The sequence below is a fragment of the Misgurnus anguillicaudatus genome, chromosome 21 (genome assembly GCF_027580225.2).
Source record: "Misgurnus anguillicaudatus chromosome 21, ASM2758022v2, whole genome shotgun sequence".
In the NCBI taxonomy this organism is placed as follows: Eukaryota; Metazoa; Chordata; class Actinopteri; order Cypriniformes; family Cobitidae; genus Misgurnus; species Misgurnus anguillicaudatus.
The window spans coordinates 12,804,307-12,818,310 of NC_073357.2; the positions used below are offsets into that span (position 1 = coordinate 12,804,307).

The following is a 14,004-nucleotide window of genomic DNA, read 5'->3' on the forward strand; positions in this document are numbered from 1 at the left end:
AACGTGATTGGCTGTCATAACCAAGAATAACCACGACTTACAGGTGGCAGGGAGAGCTATCCAGGCTCAGGGCTCAGTTCCAGAGCTTCACGTCTCATCCTCTGGTCTGATAACGCTTGCAGACAAAGATGGAATTTCTTTATCATGACCTGGGGCCTCATTTATAAACGTTGCGTACGCTCAAAAGAAGGCGTACGCCACTCTCTACGCAATAGTTGTCATTTATAAAAAGCAAACTTGACGGGAAAGTGTGCTGTCCGTCATGCAAGCTCTGACCCAGGCGTACGCACAAAAACGGGTGAAATGAGAAATGGCGACACCGTCGGCAGATGGAAGAAACACATGAAAGTGAAAGTGAAAATGACAACACTGCCTTTCATAAATAACATGAAGACTTCACAAAGCAAGTCTTACAATTAACAGCCTACACGAACACCCGTTTGATCGATAAGCAGTGGAAAAAAAAAATCGAAAATTACAACAGAAATTCAAATGAACATATATTTGCTAAAAGAAAAGTGAAATATGTTCTGCAATAATATTGGCATGTTGTGCAATTCATCATCGTAAAGAATATAGTTAACAGAACGAAATAATGTACAAAACTGATATTCTCGTCAATGTGTCCGTCTGACGGAGCAGATATAGATGCAATTACATAAACAGATAGATAGATAATTAAGGAGATAGATAGATAGATAGATAGATAGATAGATAGATAGATAGATAGATAGATAGATAGATAGATAGATAGATAGATAGATAGATAGATGTATTAATTGTCCACTGGGGAAAGTTGTTTTCATAGTAAACCATATCTTCATAATCTACGGAATTATGGTATTCATGCATATGCCTTTAGTGTGTTTTATTTTTGATAAAACAATGTATGGCGTATGTCTCAACCATTCAGAAAGCAACAAGAAATTACATTTGCGCTGAACAATGTCCTATTTCCACGTCGATTATTACCGCCATTTGTAGCTTGTCAGATGCAATTAAATGGATGGAAAAAAATGCCCCATCACAATGCGTAATGCCCACACTGTGCCCTCCAAACAACATTTTCTCCTCTTTTCCACCTCGCCAACGATAACTTCTACTTCACATTGAGTGAAGTTAAGTTTTTTTGATTTCCTTTCTGTGTTTGCCATGATTTCGCAATCAATGCATATTAACTTGTGGGCATTTCACGGACTATTTATGGGCAACTATGGGCGTGTCAGGAAGCCGCAAAAGCTGCGCTACATTTAGAATTGATTGTGATTTATTAAGGGAAAAATGCGTAGGATGTGCGTGCGCACGGTTTTATAAATCCGAATATTTCTGTGCGTACGCGCGTCCTATGTTTCATCCGTACACCACTTCTAACGCAAATCCTACGCAAAGTTTTATAAATGAGGCCCCTGTTCATTACTCGCCGGTCTGCGGACAGAGTAAATGTTACTAGGATGCCACATATGAGCAGGAGCCTGCTTCAGTCTTCTAACAGAGTACGTGAGAGCTCTTTAAGTGGAGAAGTTTTGCTTCAGCTTATGACACTCTTCTCTTGGGGAAAAAGCTGTTGTCCTCCAAAACGTCATCAGAGAGGCAGCGTTACTAAGCTCTAGTAAATGTAGGTGTGTCTGCGTAACATGATGAACTGACTCTCGAGTTGCACGAGATAAAGCACATGTGACAAAAACGTGACCCTCCCTGTGAAAAGCCTGCTAAATCATTTTTGTGATTTGCTTATCTCTCCACAAAATCATCCCACGTGACGTAAAGAACACTCCGTAAACACGCAACCTTGATATCTTTAACGTCGACACCCTCATCAAAGCTTGAAATGAATGTGACACCAACGATTGGGATGAAACTGTGATTCCCCTAATCTCGTTACAAACAACACCTTTCTTTTACAACGACCTTGTAAGTCTCTTAAGAGACTGGCAAAAATTGCCAAAGCTGACCGTATTTCAAGTCATCCCGGCGGGGTATTGGGTAAAGTTTTCAACCAGCAATGATCACGCCTCGGGTAAACCTCATAGGCTACGATATTGCCTCTGCGAAAGAATGACAGCAAAGGTCACGACCTCTCCTGTGCACATTCCTGGACGCTGGACGACATAGTGGTAATCAAGCTTTCAACTGAGATCAGACTCCAGGTACAAATTTTAGAGCATGTTTTTCGTTTTTGTCGAAAGTATATTGAGGAAAGGGTAAACATTGCAGAGGGCAATTAGGCAAGTGGGAATTGTTGACTTGAACCCTTAGAATATAATCTGTTACGGCTCGGAGAGTTTATTTCATTATTTAAAGATAACAGGATTGATTAAGAGTATCTAGGTTTTTTTGTGGGGAAAAACTCTGCTTCACACTCCAACACAGTAGGTGGCGATAATGCACCTTAAAGTTGGTGCTACCCGCCATTAAACAGAGACGAAGAAGAAAAAGAAGACGAAGAAGAAGGTACTGCTTTGCTGTATGTTGTGCCTTTTCGGCGGGTAAGAGATCTTCACGAGAAGTTTATTTATTATTCGCTTTCTATTAAGAAAAGCATAAGTGCAAAACCACGTTTAAATTAATTAAGGACAACAATCTGGGGCAGGGAATTATGGGAATTGTGAAAAGAAAGGGGTGGCGCCTTAATCCTTAACCTCTCAGAACACGGCTCAGGTTAGGATCAACACGATGAGCCACAATGCACATCCGTTCTAAACAAAGACCTGTTCCAGCTCTTCTTTGGCCTCATGTTGTACGTGCTGTATACGGTCGAAATGACAATGGAAGCTGCATCACTCCACGACAGGGCTGCTTGTTTAACACACACAGGAGAAACAACAAAAGGCTGCTTAGTTTTCCCTTCGCACATCCCATGGTAACAACTTGAGCTGCCGAAATACAGCACCTCGTGAGCTGGAACGTCCAACAAGAGAACGTCCAGGTAACAAACGCTCCTAGTCGGCGGGGTTAGAACGTGCGTGGGAAGACCCCAACGGCTTTCGAGTCAATCGCCTGAAGCACGCGGCCACGACTACGACGAGTCGTCCGGGCGAACCCTCTGGGCTTGGTGTGTGCCGAAAAAGGACTTGTAAGAAGAGGTTACGTTTTTAGAGAGTGGATGGACCAGCCGGTCACAAAAGGGACAGCAACAGGATCAACCACGCATCTTCTCGAATGGACTGCCGTGACCCGGATTCGAACCGGGGTTGCTGCGGCCACAACGCAGAGTACTAACCACTATACGATCACGGCGTGCCACCAGGCTCCGCCAGATCCCCGCCTGCAGGTCTGCCTGAGTGTGTCGACCGGAAGGCGCTTGGCATTGATTTTCCGAGGTCTCAATCAACTTTTTTGTTAACGTTCATCGGCAAACCTTAAGCAAAGCGCCTCTCAACGTCCAATCCACCATCGAGTACGAAAGCTGACCCTAAAGCCAAAGGGAGACGCCCGCAGACGTAGTCGGCAGGATTCGAACCTGCGCGGGGAGACCCCAATGGATTTCTAGTCCATCGCCTTAACCACTCGGCCACGACTACATGCAGACGTTGGGTATGTTTTACTCTCTCCGTTTCCAACGAAATGGAGCTCTTCATGCAGCGGCACAAAATGCAACCGAGGCTCTCGCGAGAGCACTCATCGCCCAAACAGGGACTTGAACCCTGGACCCTCAGATTAAAAGTCTGATGCTCTACCGACTGAGCTATCCGGGCTCAGGGCTAAGTTCCAGAGCTTCACGTCTCATGCCTCCTCTCGTCTGATAACGCTTGCAGACAAAGATGGAATTTCTTTATCATGACCTGTTCATTACTCGCCGGTCTGCGGACAGTAAATGTTACTAGGATGCCACAAATGAGCAGGAGCCTGCTTCAGTCTTCTAACAGAGTACGTGAGAGCTCTTTAAGTGGAGAAGTCTTGCTTCAGCTTTAGACACTCTTCTCTTGGGGAAAAAGCTGGTGTCCTCCAAAACGTCATCAGAGAGGCAGCGTTACTAAGCTCTAGTAAATGTAGGTGTGTCTGCGTAACATGATGAACTGACTCTCGAGTTGCACGAGATAAAGCACATGTGACAAAAACGTGACCCTCCCTGTGAAAAGCCTGCTAAATCATTTTTGTGATTTGCTTATCTCTCCACAAAATCATCCCACGTGACGTAAAGAACACTCCGTAAACACGCAACCTTGATATCTTTAACGTCGACACCCTCATCAAAGCTTGAAATGAATGTGACACCAACGATTGGGATGAAACTAGGGATGGCTGATGCGAAACAGTCGTTCGGAAGCTTTGCGAGATCCTGAAGCGCAGATGTGTCGAAACACTGATCCGAAGCTTGATTCAAAACACCCATGTCACGTGACTATGACCAAACGAAGCCTCGAAATGTTTCACTAAGTGTTTCATCAGGTGTGGTCTGCCGAATCAGCATTTGATTGGCAAGGTCGGGAACAGACAACACAATCGCACATCTGTATAAAAGTGAAATAAACGCATATTGACCTTGTGGGGTTTGTGGGAGGAGTTTTTCAAAGGCTGGAGAAATTATCTGTAAAAAAGAAGTAGGCTAAGTCCTTCCACACACAGCAGATATTTATATGTGACATGGTGGCTTGATATATTTTATTAATTTCTTATTGTTTATGTGGTATTTATCTCTATTCAATTTATTTATTAAATAGACCAGCTTATAGTTATTGACAATGATGAGCCTAAAAGCTCATGTAGTTGTCAAACAGATGTTAAAACAACAACAAAAAATATGTAACTTCATTGTGATGACGGTAATAGTAATGCGTTTCCCAGGGTTTGATCCAAAGGGTTATTGTATGAGAGTTGACGACACTATCCACTCTCCCACCCGACTACTTGTGCCAATCAATCAACATGTGGGATACAATTTGTCAGCAATCGTCTAAAACCTTGTCAAGGCTGCGCTATGGCTATACGTGCAAATGACCACTAGGTGTCACTGTGGAGGCGGTTTCGAACTATGTTTCGAAGCCTCGACACAATTGATTCAACTGTTTCAGTGTTTCACGAAGCCTCGCTCTGCCCATCACTAGATGAAACTGTGATTCCCCTAATCTCGTTACAAACAACACCAGCGGACATCTTTCTTTTACAACGACCTTGTAAGTCTCTTAAGAGACTGGCAAAAATTGCCAAAGCTGACCGTATTTCAAGTCATCCCGGCGGGGTATTGGGTAAAGTTTTCAACCAGCAATGATCACGCCTCGGGTAAACCTCATAGGCTACGATATTGCCTCTGCGAAAGAATGACAGCAAAGGTCACGACCTCTCCTGTGCACATTCCTGGACGCTGGACGACATAGTGGTAATCAAGCTTTCAACTGAGATTAGACTCCAGGTACAAATTTTAGAGCATGTTTTTCGTTTTTGTCGAAAGTATATTGAGGAAAGGGTAAACATTGCAGAGGGCAATTAGGCAAGTGGGAATTGTTGACTTGAACCCTTAGAATATAATCTGTTACGGCTCGGAGAGTTTATTTCATTATTTAAAGATAACAGGATTGATTAAGAGTATCTAGGTTTTTTTGTGGGGAAAAACTCTGCTTCACACTCCAACACAGTAGGTGGCGATAATGCACCTTAAAGTTGGTGCTACCCGCCATTAAACAGAGACGAAGAAGAAAAAGAAGACGAAGAAGAAGGTACTGCTTTGCTGTATGTTGTGTCTTTTCGGCGGGTAAGAGATCTTCACGAGAAGTTTATTTATTATTCGCTTTCTATTAAGAAAAGCATAAGTGCAAAAACACGTTTAAATTAATTAAGGACAACAATCTGGGGCAGGGAATTATGGGAATTGTGAAAAGAAAGGGGTGGCGCCTTAATCCTTAACCTCTCAGAACACGGCTCAGGTTAGGATCAACACGATGAGCCACAATGCACATCCGTTCTAAACAAAGACCTGTTCCAGCTCTTCTTTGGCCTCATGTTGTACGTTCTGTATACGGTCGAAATGACAATGGAAGCTGCATCACTCCACAACAGGGCTGCTTGTTTAACACACACAGGAGAAACAACAAAAGGCTGCTTAGTTTTCCCTTCGCACATCCCATGGTAACAACTTGAGCTGCCGAAATACAGCACCTCGTGAGCTGGAACGTCCAACAAGAGAACGTCCAGATAACAAATGTCCTAGTCGGCGGGGTTAGAACGTGCGTGGGAAGACCCCAACGGCTTTCGAGTCAATCGCCTGAAGCACGCGGCCACGACTAAGACGAGTCGTCTGGGCGAACCCTCTGGGCTTGGTGTGTGCCGAAAAAGGACTTGTAAGAAGAGGTTACGTTTTTAGAGAGTGGATGGACCAGCCGGTCACAAAAGGGACAGCAACAGGGTCAACCACGCATCTTCTCGAATGGACTGCCGTGACCCGGATTCGAACCGGGGTTGCTGCGGCCACAACGCAGAGTACTAACCACTATACGATCACGGCGTGCCACCAGGCTCCGCCAGAACCCCGCCTGCAGGTCTGCCTGAGTGTGTCTACCGGAAGGCGCTTGGCATTGATTTTCCGAGGTCTCAATCAACTTTTTTGTTAACGTTCATCGGCAAACCTTAAGCAAAGCGCCTCTCAACGTCCAATCCACCATCGAGTACGAAAGCTGACCCTAAAGCCAAAGGGAGACGCCCGCAGACGTAGTCGGCAGGATTCGAACCTGCGCGGGGAGACCCCAATGGATTTCTAGTCCATCGCCTTAACCACTCGGCCACGACTACATGCAGACATTGGGTATGTTTTACTCTCTCCGTTTCCTACGAAATGGAGCTCTTCATACAGCGGCACAAAATGCAACCGAGGCTCTCATCGCCCAAACAGGGACTTGAACCCTGGACCCTCAGATTAAAAGTCTGATGCTCTACCGACTGAGCTATCCGGGCTCAGTGCTCAGTTCCAGAGCTTCACGTCTCATGCCTCCTCTCGTCTGATAACGCTTGCAGACAAAGATGGAATTTCTTTATCATGACCTGTTCATTACTCGCCGGTCTGCGGACAGTAAATGTTACTAGGATGCCACAAATGAGCAGGAGCCTGCTTCAGTCTTCTAACAGAGTACGTGAGAGCTCTTTAAGTGGAGAAGTCTTGCTTCAGCTTGAGACACTCTTCTCTTGGGGAAAAAGCTGTTGTCCTCCAAAACGTCATCAGAGAGGCAGCGTTACTAAGCTCTAGTAAATGTAGGTGTGTCTGCGTAACATGATGAACTGACTCTCGAGTTGCACGAGATAAAGCACATGTGACAAAAACGTGACCCTCCCTGTGAAAAGCCTGCTAAATCATTTTTGTGATTTGCTTATCTCTCCACAAAATCATCCCACGTGACGTAAAGAACACTCCGTAAACTCGCAACCTTGATATCTTTAACGTCGACACCCTCATCAAAGCTTGAAATGAATGTGACACCAACGATTGGGATGAAACTGTGATTCCCCTTATCTCGTTACAAAAACACCAGCGGACATCTTTCTTTTACAACAACCTCGTAAGTCTCTTAAGAGACTGGCAAAAATTGCCAAAGCTGACCGTATTTCAAGTCATCCCGGTGGGGTATTGGGTAAAGTTTTCAACCAGCAATGATCACGCCTCGGGTAAACCTCATAGTCTACGATATTGCCTCTGCGAAAGAATGACAGCAAAGGTCACGACCTCTCCTGTGCACATTCCTGGACGCTGGACGACATAGTGGTAATCAAGCTTTCAACTGAGATTAGACTCCAGGTACAAATTTTAGAGCATGTTTTTCGTTTTTGTCGAAAGTATATTGAGGAAAGGGTAAACATTGCAGAGGGCAATTAGGCAAGTGGGAATTGTTGACTTGAACCCTTAGAATATAATCTGTTACGGCTCGGAGAGTTTATTTCATTATTTAAAGATAACAGGATTGATTAAGAGTATCTAGGTTTTTTTGTGGGGAAAAACTCTGCTTCACACTCCAACACAGTAGGTGGCGATAATGCACCTTAAAGTTGGTGCTACCCGCCATTAAACAGAGACGAAGAAGAAAAAGAAGACGAAGAAGAAGGTACTGCTTTGCTGTATGTTGTGCCTTTTCGGCGGGTAAGAGATCTTCACGAGAAGTTTATTAATTATTCGCTTTCTATTAAGAAAAGCATAAGTGCAAAAACACGTTTAAATTAATTAAGGACAACAATCTGGGGCAGGGAATTATGGGAATTGTGAAAAGAAAGGGGTGGCGCCTTAATCCTTAACCTCTCAGAACACGGCTCAGGTTAGGATCAACACGATGAGCCACAATGCACATCCGTTCTAAACAAAGACCTGTTCCAGCTCTTCTTTGGCCTCATGTTGTACGTGCTGTATACGGTCGAAATGACAATGGAAGCTGCATCACTCCACAACAGGGCTGCTTGTTTAACACACACAGGAGAAACAACAAAAGGCTGCTTAGTTTTCCCTTCGCACATCCCATGGTAACAACTTGAGCTGCCGAAATACAGCACCTCGTGAGCTGGAACGTCCAACAAGAGAACGTCCAGGTAACAAACGCTCCTAGTCGGCGGGGTTAGAACGTGCGTGGGAAGACCCCAACGGCTTTTGTTGTGGTTTTCCTTTTCCTCAAATGAAACAATCCTCAGTCTTAGGTTCTGATTTCAAGAGATAGACTTTTATTTTCCGGACAAAATAATAAGCCGAGCCTGCCTGATTAAACCTCCCAGGACCAGCCAGGCCGGCCTGGGAGGAATCTTCAAACCAGTCTGACCCTCTGAGCCAGGCATGGTAAATATATATGGTCTTTGTCCCTCCCCTCCATATGCTTTAACAATATGTTTCTGTTCAGGCTTGTAACTTGAAGAATCACATGACAGTCCCCAGACCCATGACATTCCTCAGACCCGTGGCTCCGTCCCACGACCTATTTGACCCTGGGCTATTCCCTTTGTGCCAGACATGAATGCACACATCTTTTCTTAAATCCACACAGATGGCTTTTAAAACTTCTAACAAATAAGACACCACATGATGCACCACACAGATGGCTTTTAAACGGTTAACAAATTGCATTTGATTATAATGGTAAACTCATATTCATCATATTAATGTAGATTGGGATTAAAATAAAACTTCTTCATAATCCCCGCTCTGAGGCTTAATTTAGCCTCACCTTTCCTGTTTATTTTAATCCGGAGTGCAGTTTCATAATTCAGCGTTTCAATTATTAATATCTTGTGGCTAAAGAAAGCCACTATACCTTACCAATTACTAAATTATGCCACTGCACTTCGAACTATGGACAATAAGACAAACATCTTTCCATTCTCATTTTGACTTGAATGTAAAAGTAAAAGTACTTAAGCCCTAAACAGTTTGTGCGCAATTGGTTCTACGCTTACAGTTATCGTTTTAGCTATGTAGAGTATATGATAAAGCATCGTAAATGTAAAGTCAACGTTAATGAATCCAAGTAAAAAATAATAAAACAAAAGTAAAGTATGCATAATAAACACAAATTAAATGTTATAGATTCATGTTCAAATTCAAAACGAGTAAATATAACTAATTGATACTGAATTGAATCATAACAAGTAAAAAATTAAGTATAATAAAGTATAAATGTAAGTTGATTCAAATAAACAAAGTAAAGAGCAATAACCAATAATAAAACTAGGGAAAGATGGCATAATAAACACAAATAAATGTAGATTAACTCAAATAACATAAGAAAATGTGAGTCACTAATATACTAAGTAAAGATTGCAACACAAATGAAAGTAAAGTTTTCCAAATATAACAAGTAAATGTAAATAACCAATAATAAACTAAGTAAAGATGGCATAATACACACATAAATGTAATTAATTCAAATAAAACTAGTAAATGGAAATAACCAATAATACAACTAAGTAAATCATGCATAATAATTCTTGATAACAATTTAAATGAATTTTTCCCATCCTCATCAGAGGTGCTTGAATTCTCGTTTACTAGTTGTAAATTCATTACTGTCTTGTAACGTAATTCCTGATAACATTCTTGTTGATTTCAAGTAAATTTTTCCATCATCTTTTAACTTTCATTTGGTTCTCTAACCAGACACCAATGCCTCATTTACCCACTAACCTCTAATTAAAATTGATTCAGTATATGTTATCATGTATTTTTAATGGTTGCATCTAGTTGTTATCCTAAGATAAATTAATGCCTTATTTATAAACTTAATAATCTACTTTTTGATTGTAATACTGTACATTATTTATTTATTCTGTATTTTTATTTTGACAAAACTTTATTAAATTCCTTATTTAGCTTAATCCCATCCCTTTATCTAATTTGGTACCCATTTGGTTGATCAACAGAATCTACATATAATTTATGATTAATTGTTGTGTTCATCCTTTTATAAGGATTCTAAACACCCTTCTTTTGTAGTGATTTCTTGTCTCCATCATATTTAAGTACTTTTCCTCTCCCTCCTAATGATAACGAGGTCAAACATTTTCTTTTTCTATAAATTCAAAATAATTCTTCAATCGATATGATTGGATCTTCAAATATCTTCAATGTATATGTTTCTCTGATTTGATTATATTATTCTTTTAATAGCATTTCTCTTCTCCCTTTTACACCTTAAGTTATACGTTTTGATGTCTTCATAATAGATCTAGAGTTTTTTTAGTTGATTCATTCAAAATTCCTGTTATAAAACATTTCCTATTTAATTTCCTTAAGTCTATAATTCCATAAGGCTTATATTTTCTTGATTGTAATCTTACTGTACCATTCAGAATTTTTACTGTACCATTCTGAAATATCTATCCTTTCTTTTTTCTTTTTAGTGTTTTGTTATTTACTTCCATTGACACAAATTTCCAAATTGTGGCCTACCAGATGTATTTTTAAACTCAGAATTTCCCAAAAGACCTAAATATTATCCAGATAAATTGACCTTAAACTTTTTCTCGTAATCCATAAGAATTCTTGTTGAATTTATCACCCCAAAGTATGTGGACTTGAAAATGTTATTGCATTATTGAAATCTGGTTTTGCAAATATATTTCCTTAACTGTAAATATTCCCCATTTGTATCATTGTTATCTTTGGGATGTTTCCCATAAAATGTCCACCTTAAGTTCTCTGTTCAATGTCTCTATGTTTTCAGTCTTTCTTTCAGAGTCTGTTCCTTTGAAATTATTGCAGATCTTTACTGGGAGACCATATAGGAGGCTATTGCAGTAGTCGAGTCTTGATGTAATAAATGCATGGATGAGGGTTTCAGCAGCAGATGTGGAGAGAGTGGGCCGTAGACGAGCAATGTTTCGCAGGTGGAAAAAGGCAGTTTTGGTGATGTGACGGATATGAGGCTTAAATGTGAGTGTGGGGTCAAAAATGAAGCCAAGATTTCGGGTCTGGAGAGAGGTGGCAACTGTATGGCCATCGACAGATATAGTGAAATTGTAAGCAAAGTATAAGGGTTTTTTGGATCCTCAATCTTTTCTTGTTATTAATTGCTCTTAAATCGTGACTAGATACAATTTAGATTTATTTCCTTAAATCCTAAGTTTGTTACAATAATTAGTTATTTCTTTTCTCTATTCTCACAGCTTTTTCTTGTTTACCTTTTATAGTATCCTATGGTGTTTTTTCAATTTATTTCTTTTATCTATTTTATTTTCCTTTCTGCCATAGCTGTTCGATGCCATTTATATTTGCTTTTTAGCTTAGTACCATCATTGGAGTTCTAACTTCCTCTGTAGAATACCAAATTCAAACCCCCCCAATTTTCATTATGCATTTCTTCCTGTCAGATTAATAGGAGTCTGATTTGATTTCAGAAAAGGTAGTCACACCTAACAACATAAGTTCTTGATCAGCCTTTAAATTTGTCTAGCTGATTTTCACCTAAATATTGTATGTGTCCCTACAGTTATAAGGTCCTATAGCCAAACATTGAACGGCTGTTTACTTTTTCCCCTCTTTCACTCAAAGGCTCGTATGAAAATGAAAAATTATAGTCCAGTTTTTCTCTTGTCTCCAAGAACAATATTGTCTTTGTGGGTCTCTCTGGACTCCACTCAGTCTTTTTTCTGAACATTGTTTCAGAACATTGTGCAGTGCCCCCATCACTGCTTGAGATAAGTTATAGTCCCATTCCTGTAGGATGTGTTCGCAGTCCAGTTTATGAGTTCTCCTGTCTTTGCAACTCCAACACATTGATGTCACACAGTTTTTGCCATTGTCTTTTCATCGCCAGCTTTTATTCACTTTCTTGAATGTCAAAGGATGAGAGCTTTCAGCTTTTCAATGTTTAACTTAACCCATTGCAAAATATTGCCTTTTAATTTAAAATAAATTTTATTTTGTGACCACCTTCAATCATCAGATGAAGACTCCTTTTCATTTTGTAATAATTTATCTTTGTATAATTTATCTGTGTCATTCACCTTTTAATAATTTTCCTGTCCTTTTTATTTTTCTCTTTATTTCCACCTTTAATAACTTGGTCTCCACTATTTTCCTATAATTTGTTGTTTTTCTTTCAAAGCTTGCCTCTGTCTTCCTGCTAGATTTGGCTTAATCCCACAATTCCCTCGAGCTATGGGCGTTGACCTTCCCCCTCCCTTTCTATCTCTCTCTCTCTCTCTCTTTCTCTCCTTCTCCCTTTGAGCATTTCTTTGTCTGTTAATTATCTCCTCTTATCTTTCATTAGTTTATACTTTTATTTAATTGTATTTCTCCTCACACAATGCCACATCAAATGTTTCCTCATTTGAACTCCAATTATTTTATTTTCTAATTCTCCACACCACAATTGTTTAATCCTTATTTTTTCATTAATATGACTGCCATAATCTTTTCTTTGCAATATAACACACCTTATATTTTATAATTATTTCTCATTTAACCACTTCACAAACTTTTTATTTATCCAATTTATATATTCTCCAAATAATTACTTAGATTTCCAATGTGTCTTTAAAATAAAATTTCCTTTATAATAATTTTTAGTGTTTTGTCAAATAGAATCAAATACCATCACCAACATCTGTCCTTTTTTGGACTAGCAATCTTTTCCTATTGAGCACAATTTTTTTATTTTAATCAATCATTTAAACGAATTATTTAATTTCTAGAATTAGCTGTATACTTCACTGTAATAACTAATATTTTTGGCTACAATACATCAGAACCACAATGTCTTCAATTCTAATCTTTAATACCCAGCATTTATAACTGTCTCTTATTCATACTCTTACTCATATTTTCAAACTTTATCTCCTTTTTTTTATAGTTTTAAACAATCTTCACTCCTGTAACACAACACCTCCCTGTGCTCTCTACAGAGCAACAGAAGAAAGACACACCCACTGCTCACTCAGCCCCCACTCTTTCCATCTCAGACATTCACACACAGACACATTGCATTCTCACACAAATAAAATAAAACAACTCTATCTAGACTACCTGGCCAAGTTCATCTTTCCACTTCACTTCCATCAACGTGGAAAAGATTCACTTACACAATTTACCAATCCGACATGACAAATAAAACAAAAACAATATCTCTCATCAGCCCGGGCCTTCCAAAACAACAAGACAAATAACACATAGACCTTACCTGACCTGCAGGACTTAATAACTCTTCTCTCCGAACCCCAACGTGTCTGCCCCGACACGGTAACACTCAGGTTCGCGAAACTTCTTAGGCATTTTCTCAACTTAACATTAAATCTTTATCCAAGCCACTCAACGACAAAAATAAAACAATAAAAATCATTCACACAACAAACCATCATCTGTCCTAGCACACATTCCTTTTGAAAATGAAACCCTTTATTCTTATCATTTAATCTAGTAATCTTTTAATTTCCCCTTTTATTCTTAAATTTGGAAGAGCATTTGATTTTTTACCACCCCGAGCCATCTCAGGTGAATAATACAATCTTTGAACAAGCAAAACTGCTCATCTCTTTAGGTGGCCACCTGATTGCATTGTCCATTGAGAAAGCCAGCTGTGGTCTCTGGTTCTGTGCTCCTTTTGATGT

General features: G+C 40.0%; 9 non-coding genes across 9 annotated transcripts; all 9 read right to left on the bottom strand.

Moving 5' to 3' along the window:
- Positions 1 to 1,916: 1,916 nt before the first annotated feature.
- LOC141354452 (U4 spliceosomal RNA) lies at positions 1,917 to 2,057 on the bottom strand. The gene has a single exon (XR_012360884.1). It is a non-coding gene; the product is annotated as a U4 spliceosomal RNA (small nuclear RNA).
- Positions 2,058 to 3,165: 1,108 nt separating this feature from the next.
- Positions 3,166 to 3,237, bottom strand: trnah-gug (transfer RNA histidin (anticodon GUG)). The gene has a single exon. It is a non-coding gene; the product is annotated as a tRNA-His (tRNA).
- Positions 3,238 to 3,439: 202 nt separating this feature from the next.
- On the bottom strand, positions 3,440 to 3,521 carry trnas-aga (transfer RNA serine (anticodon AGA)). The gene has a single exon. It is a non-coding gene; the product is annotated as a tRNA-Ser (tRNA).
- A 101-nt stretch (positions 3,522 to 3,622) lies between these two features.
- trnak-uuu (transfer RNA lysine (anticodon UUU)) lies at positions 3,623 to 3,695 on the bottom strand. The gene has a single exon. It is a non-coding gene; the product is annotated as a tRNA-Lys (tRNA).
- A 1,424-nt stretch (positions 3,696 to 5,119) lies between these two features.
- Positions 5,120 to 5,260, bottom strand: LOC141354453 (U4 spliceosomal RNA). The gene has a single exon (XR_012360885.1). It is a non-coding gene; the product is annotated as a U4 spliceosomal RNA (small nuclear RNA).
- A 1,107-nt stretch (positions 5,261 to 6,367) lies between these two features.
- Positions 6,368 to 6,439, bottom strand: trnah-gug (transfer RNA histidin (anticodon GUG)). The gene has a single exon. It is a non-coding gene; the product is annotated as a tRNA-His (tRNA).
- A 202-nt stretch (positions 6,440 to 6,641) lies between these two features.
- Positions 6,642 to 6,723, bottom strand: trnas-aga (transfer RNA serine (anticodon AGA)). Its single transcript has one exon. It is a non-coding gene; the product is annotated as a tRNA-Ser (tRNA).
- Positions 6,724 to 6,812: 89 nt separating this feature from the next.
- Positions 6,813 to 6,885, bottom strand: trnak-uuu (transfer RNA lysine (anticodon UUU)). The gene has a single exon. It is a non-coding gene; the product is annotated as a tRNA-Lys (tRNA).
- A 604-nt stretch (positions 6,886 to 7,489) lies between these two features.
- LOC141354474 (U4 spliceosomal RNA) lies at positions 7,490 to 7,630 on the bottom strand. The gene has a single exon (XR_012360906.1). It is a non-coding gene; the product is annotated as a U4 spliceosomal RNA (small nuclear RNA).
- Between the last annotated feature and the right edge of the window lie 6,374 nt (positions 7,631 to 14,004).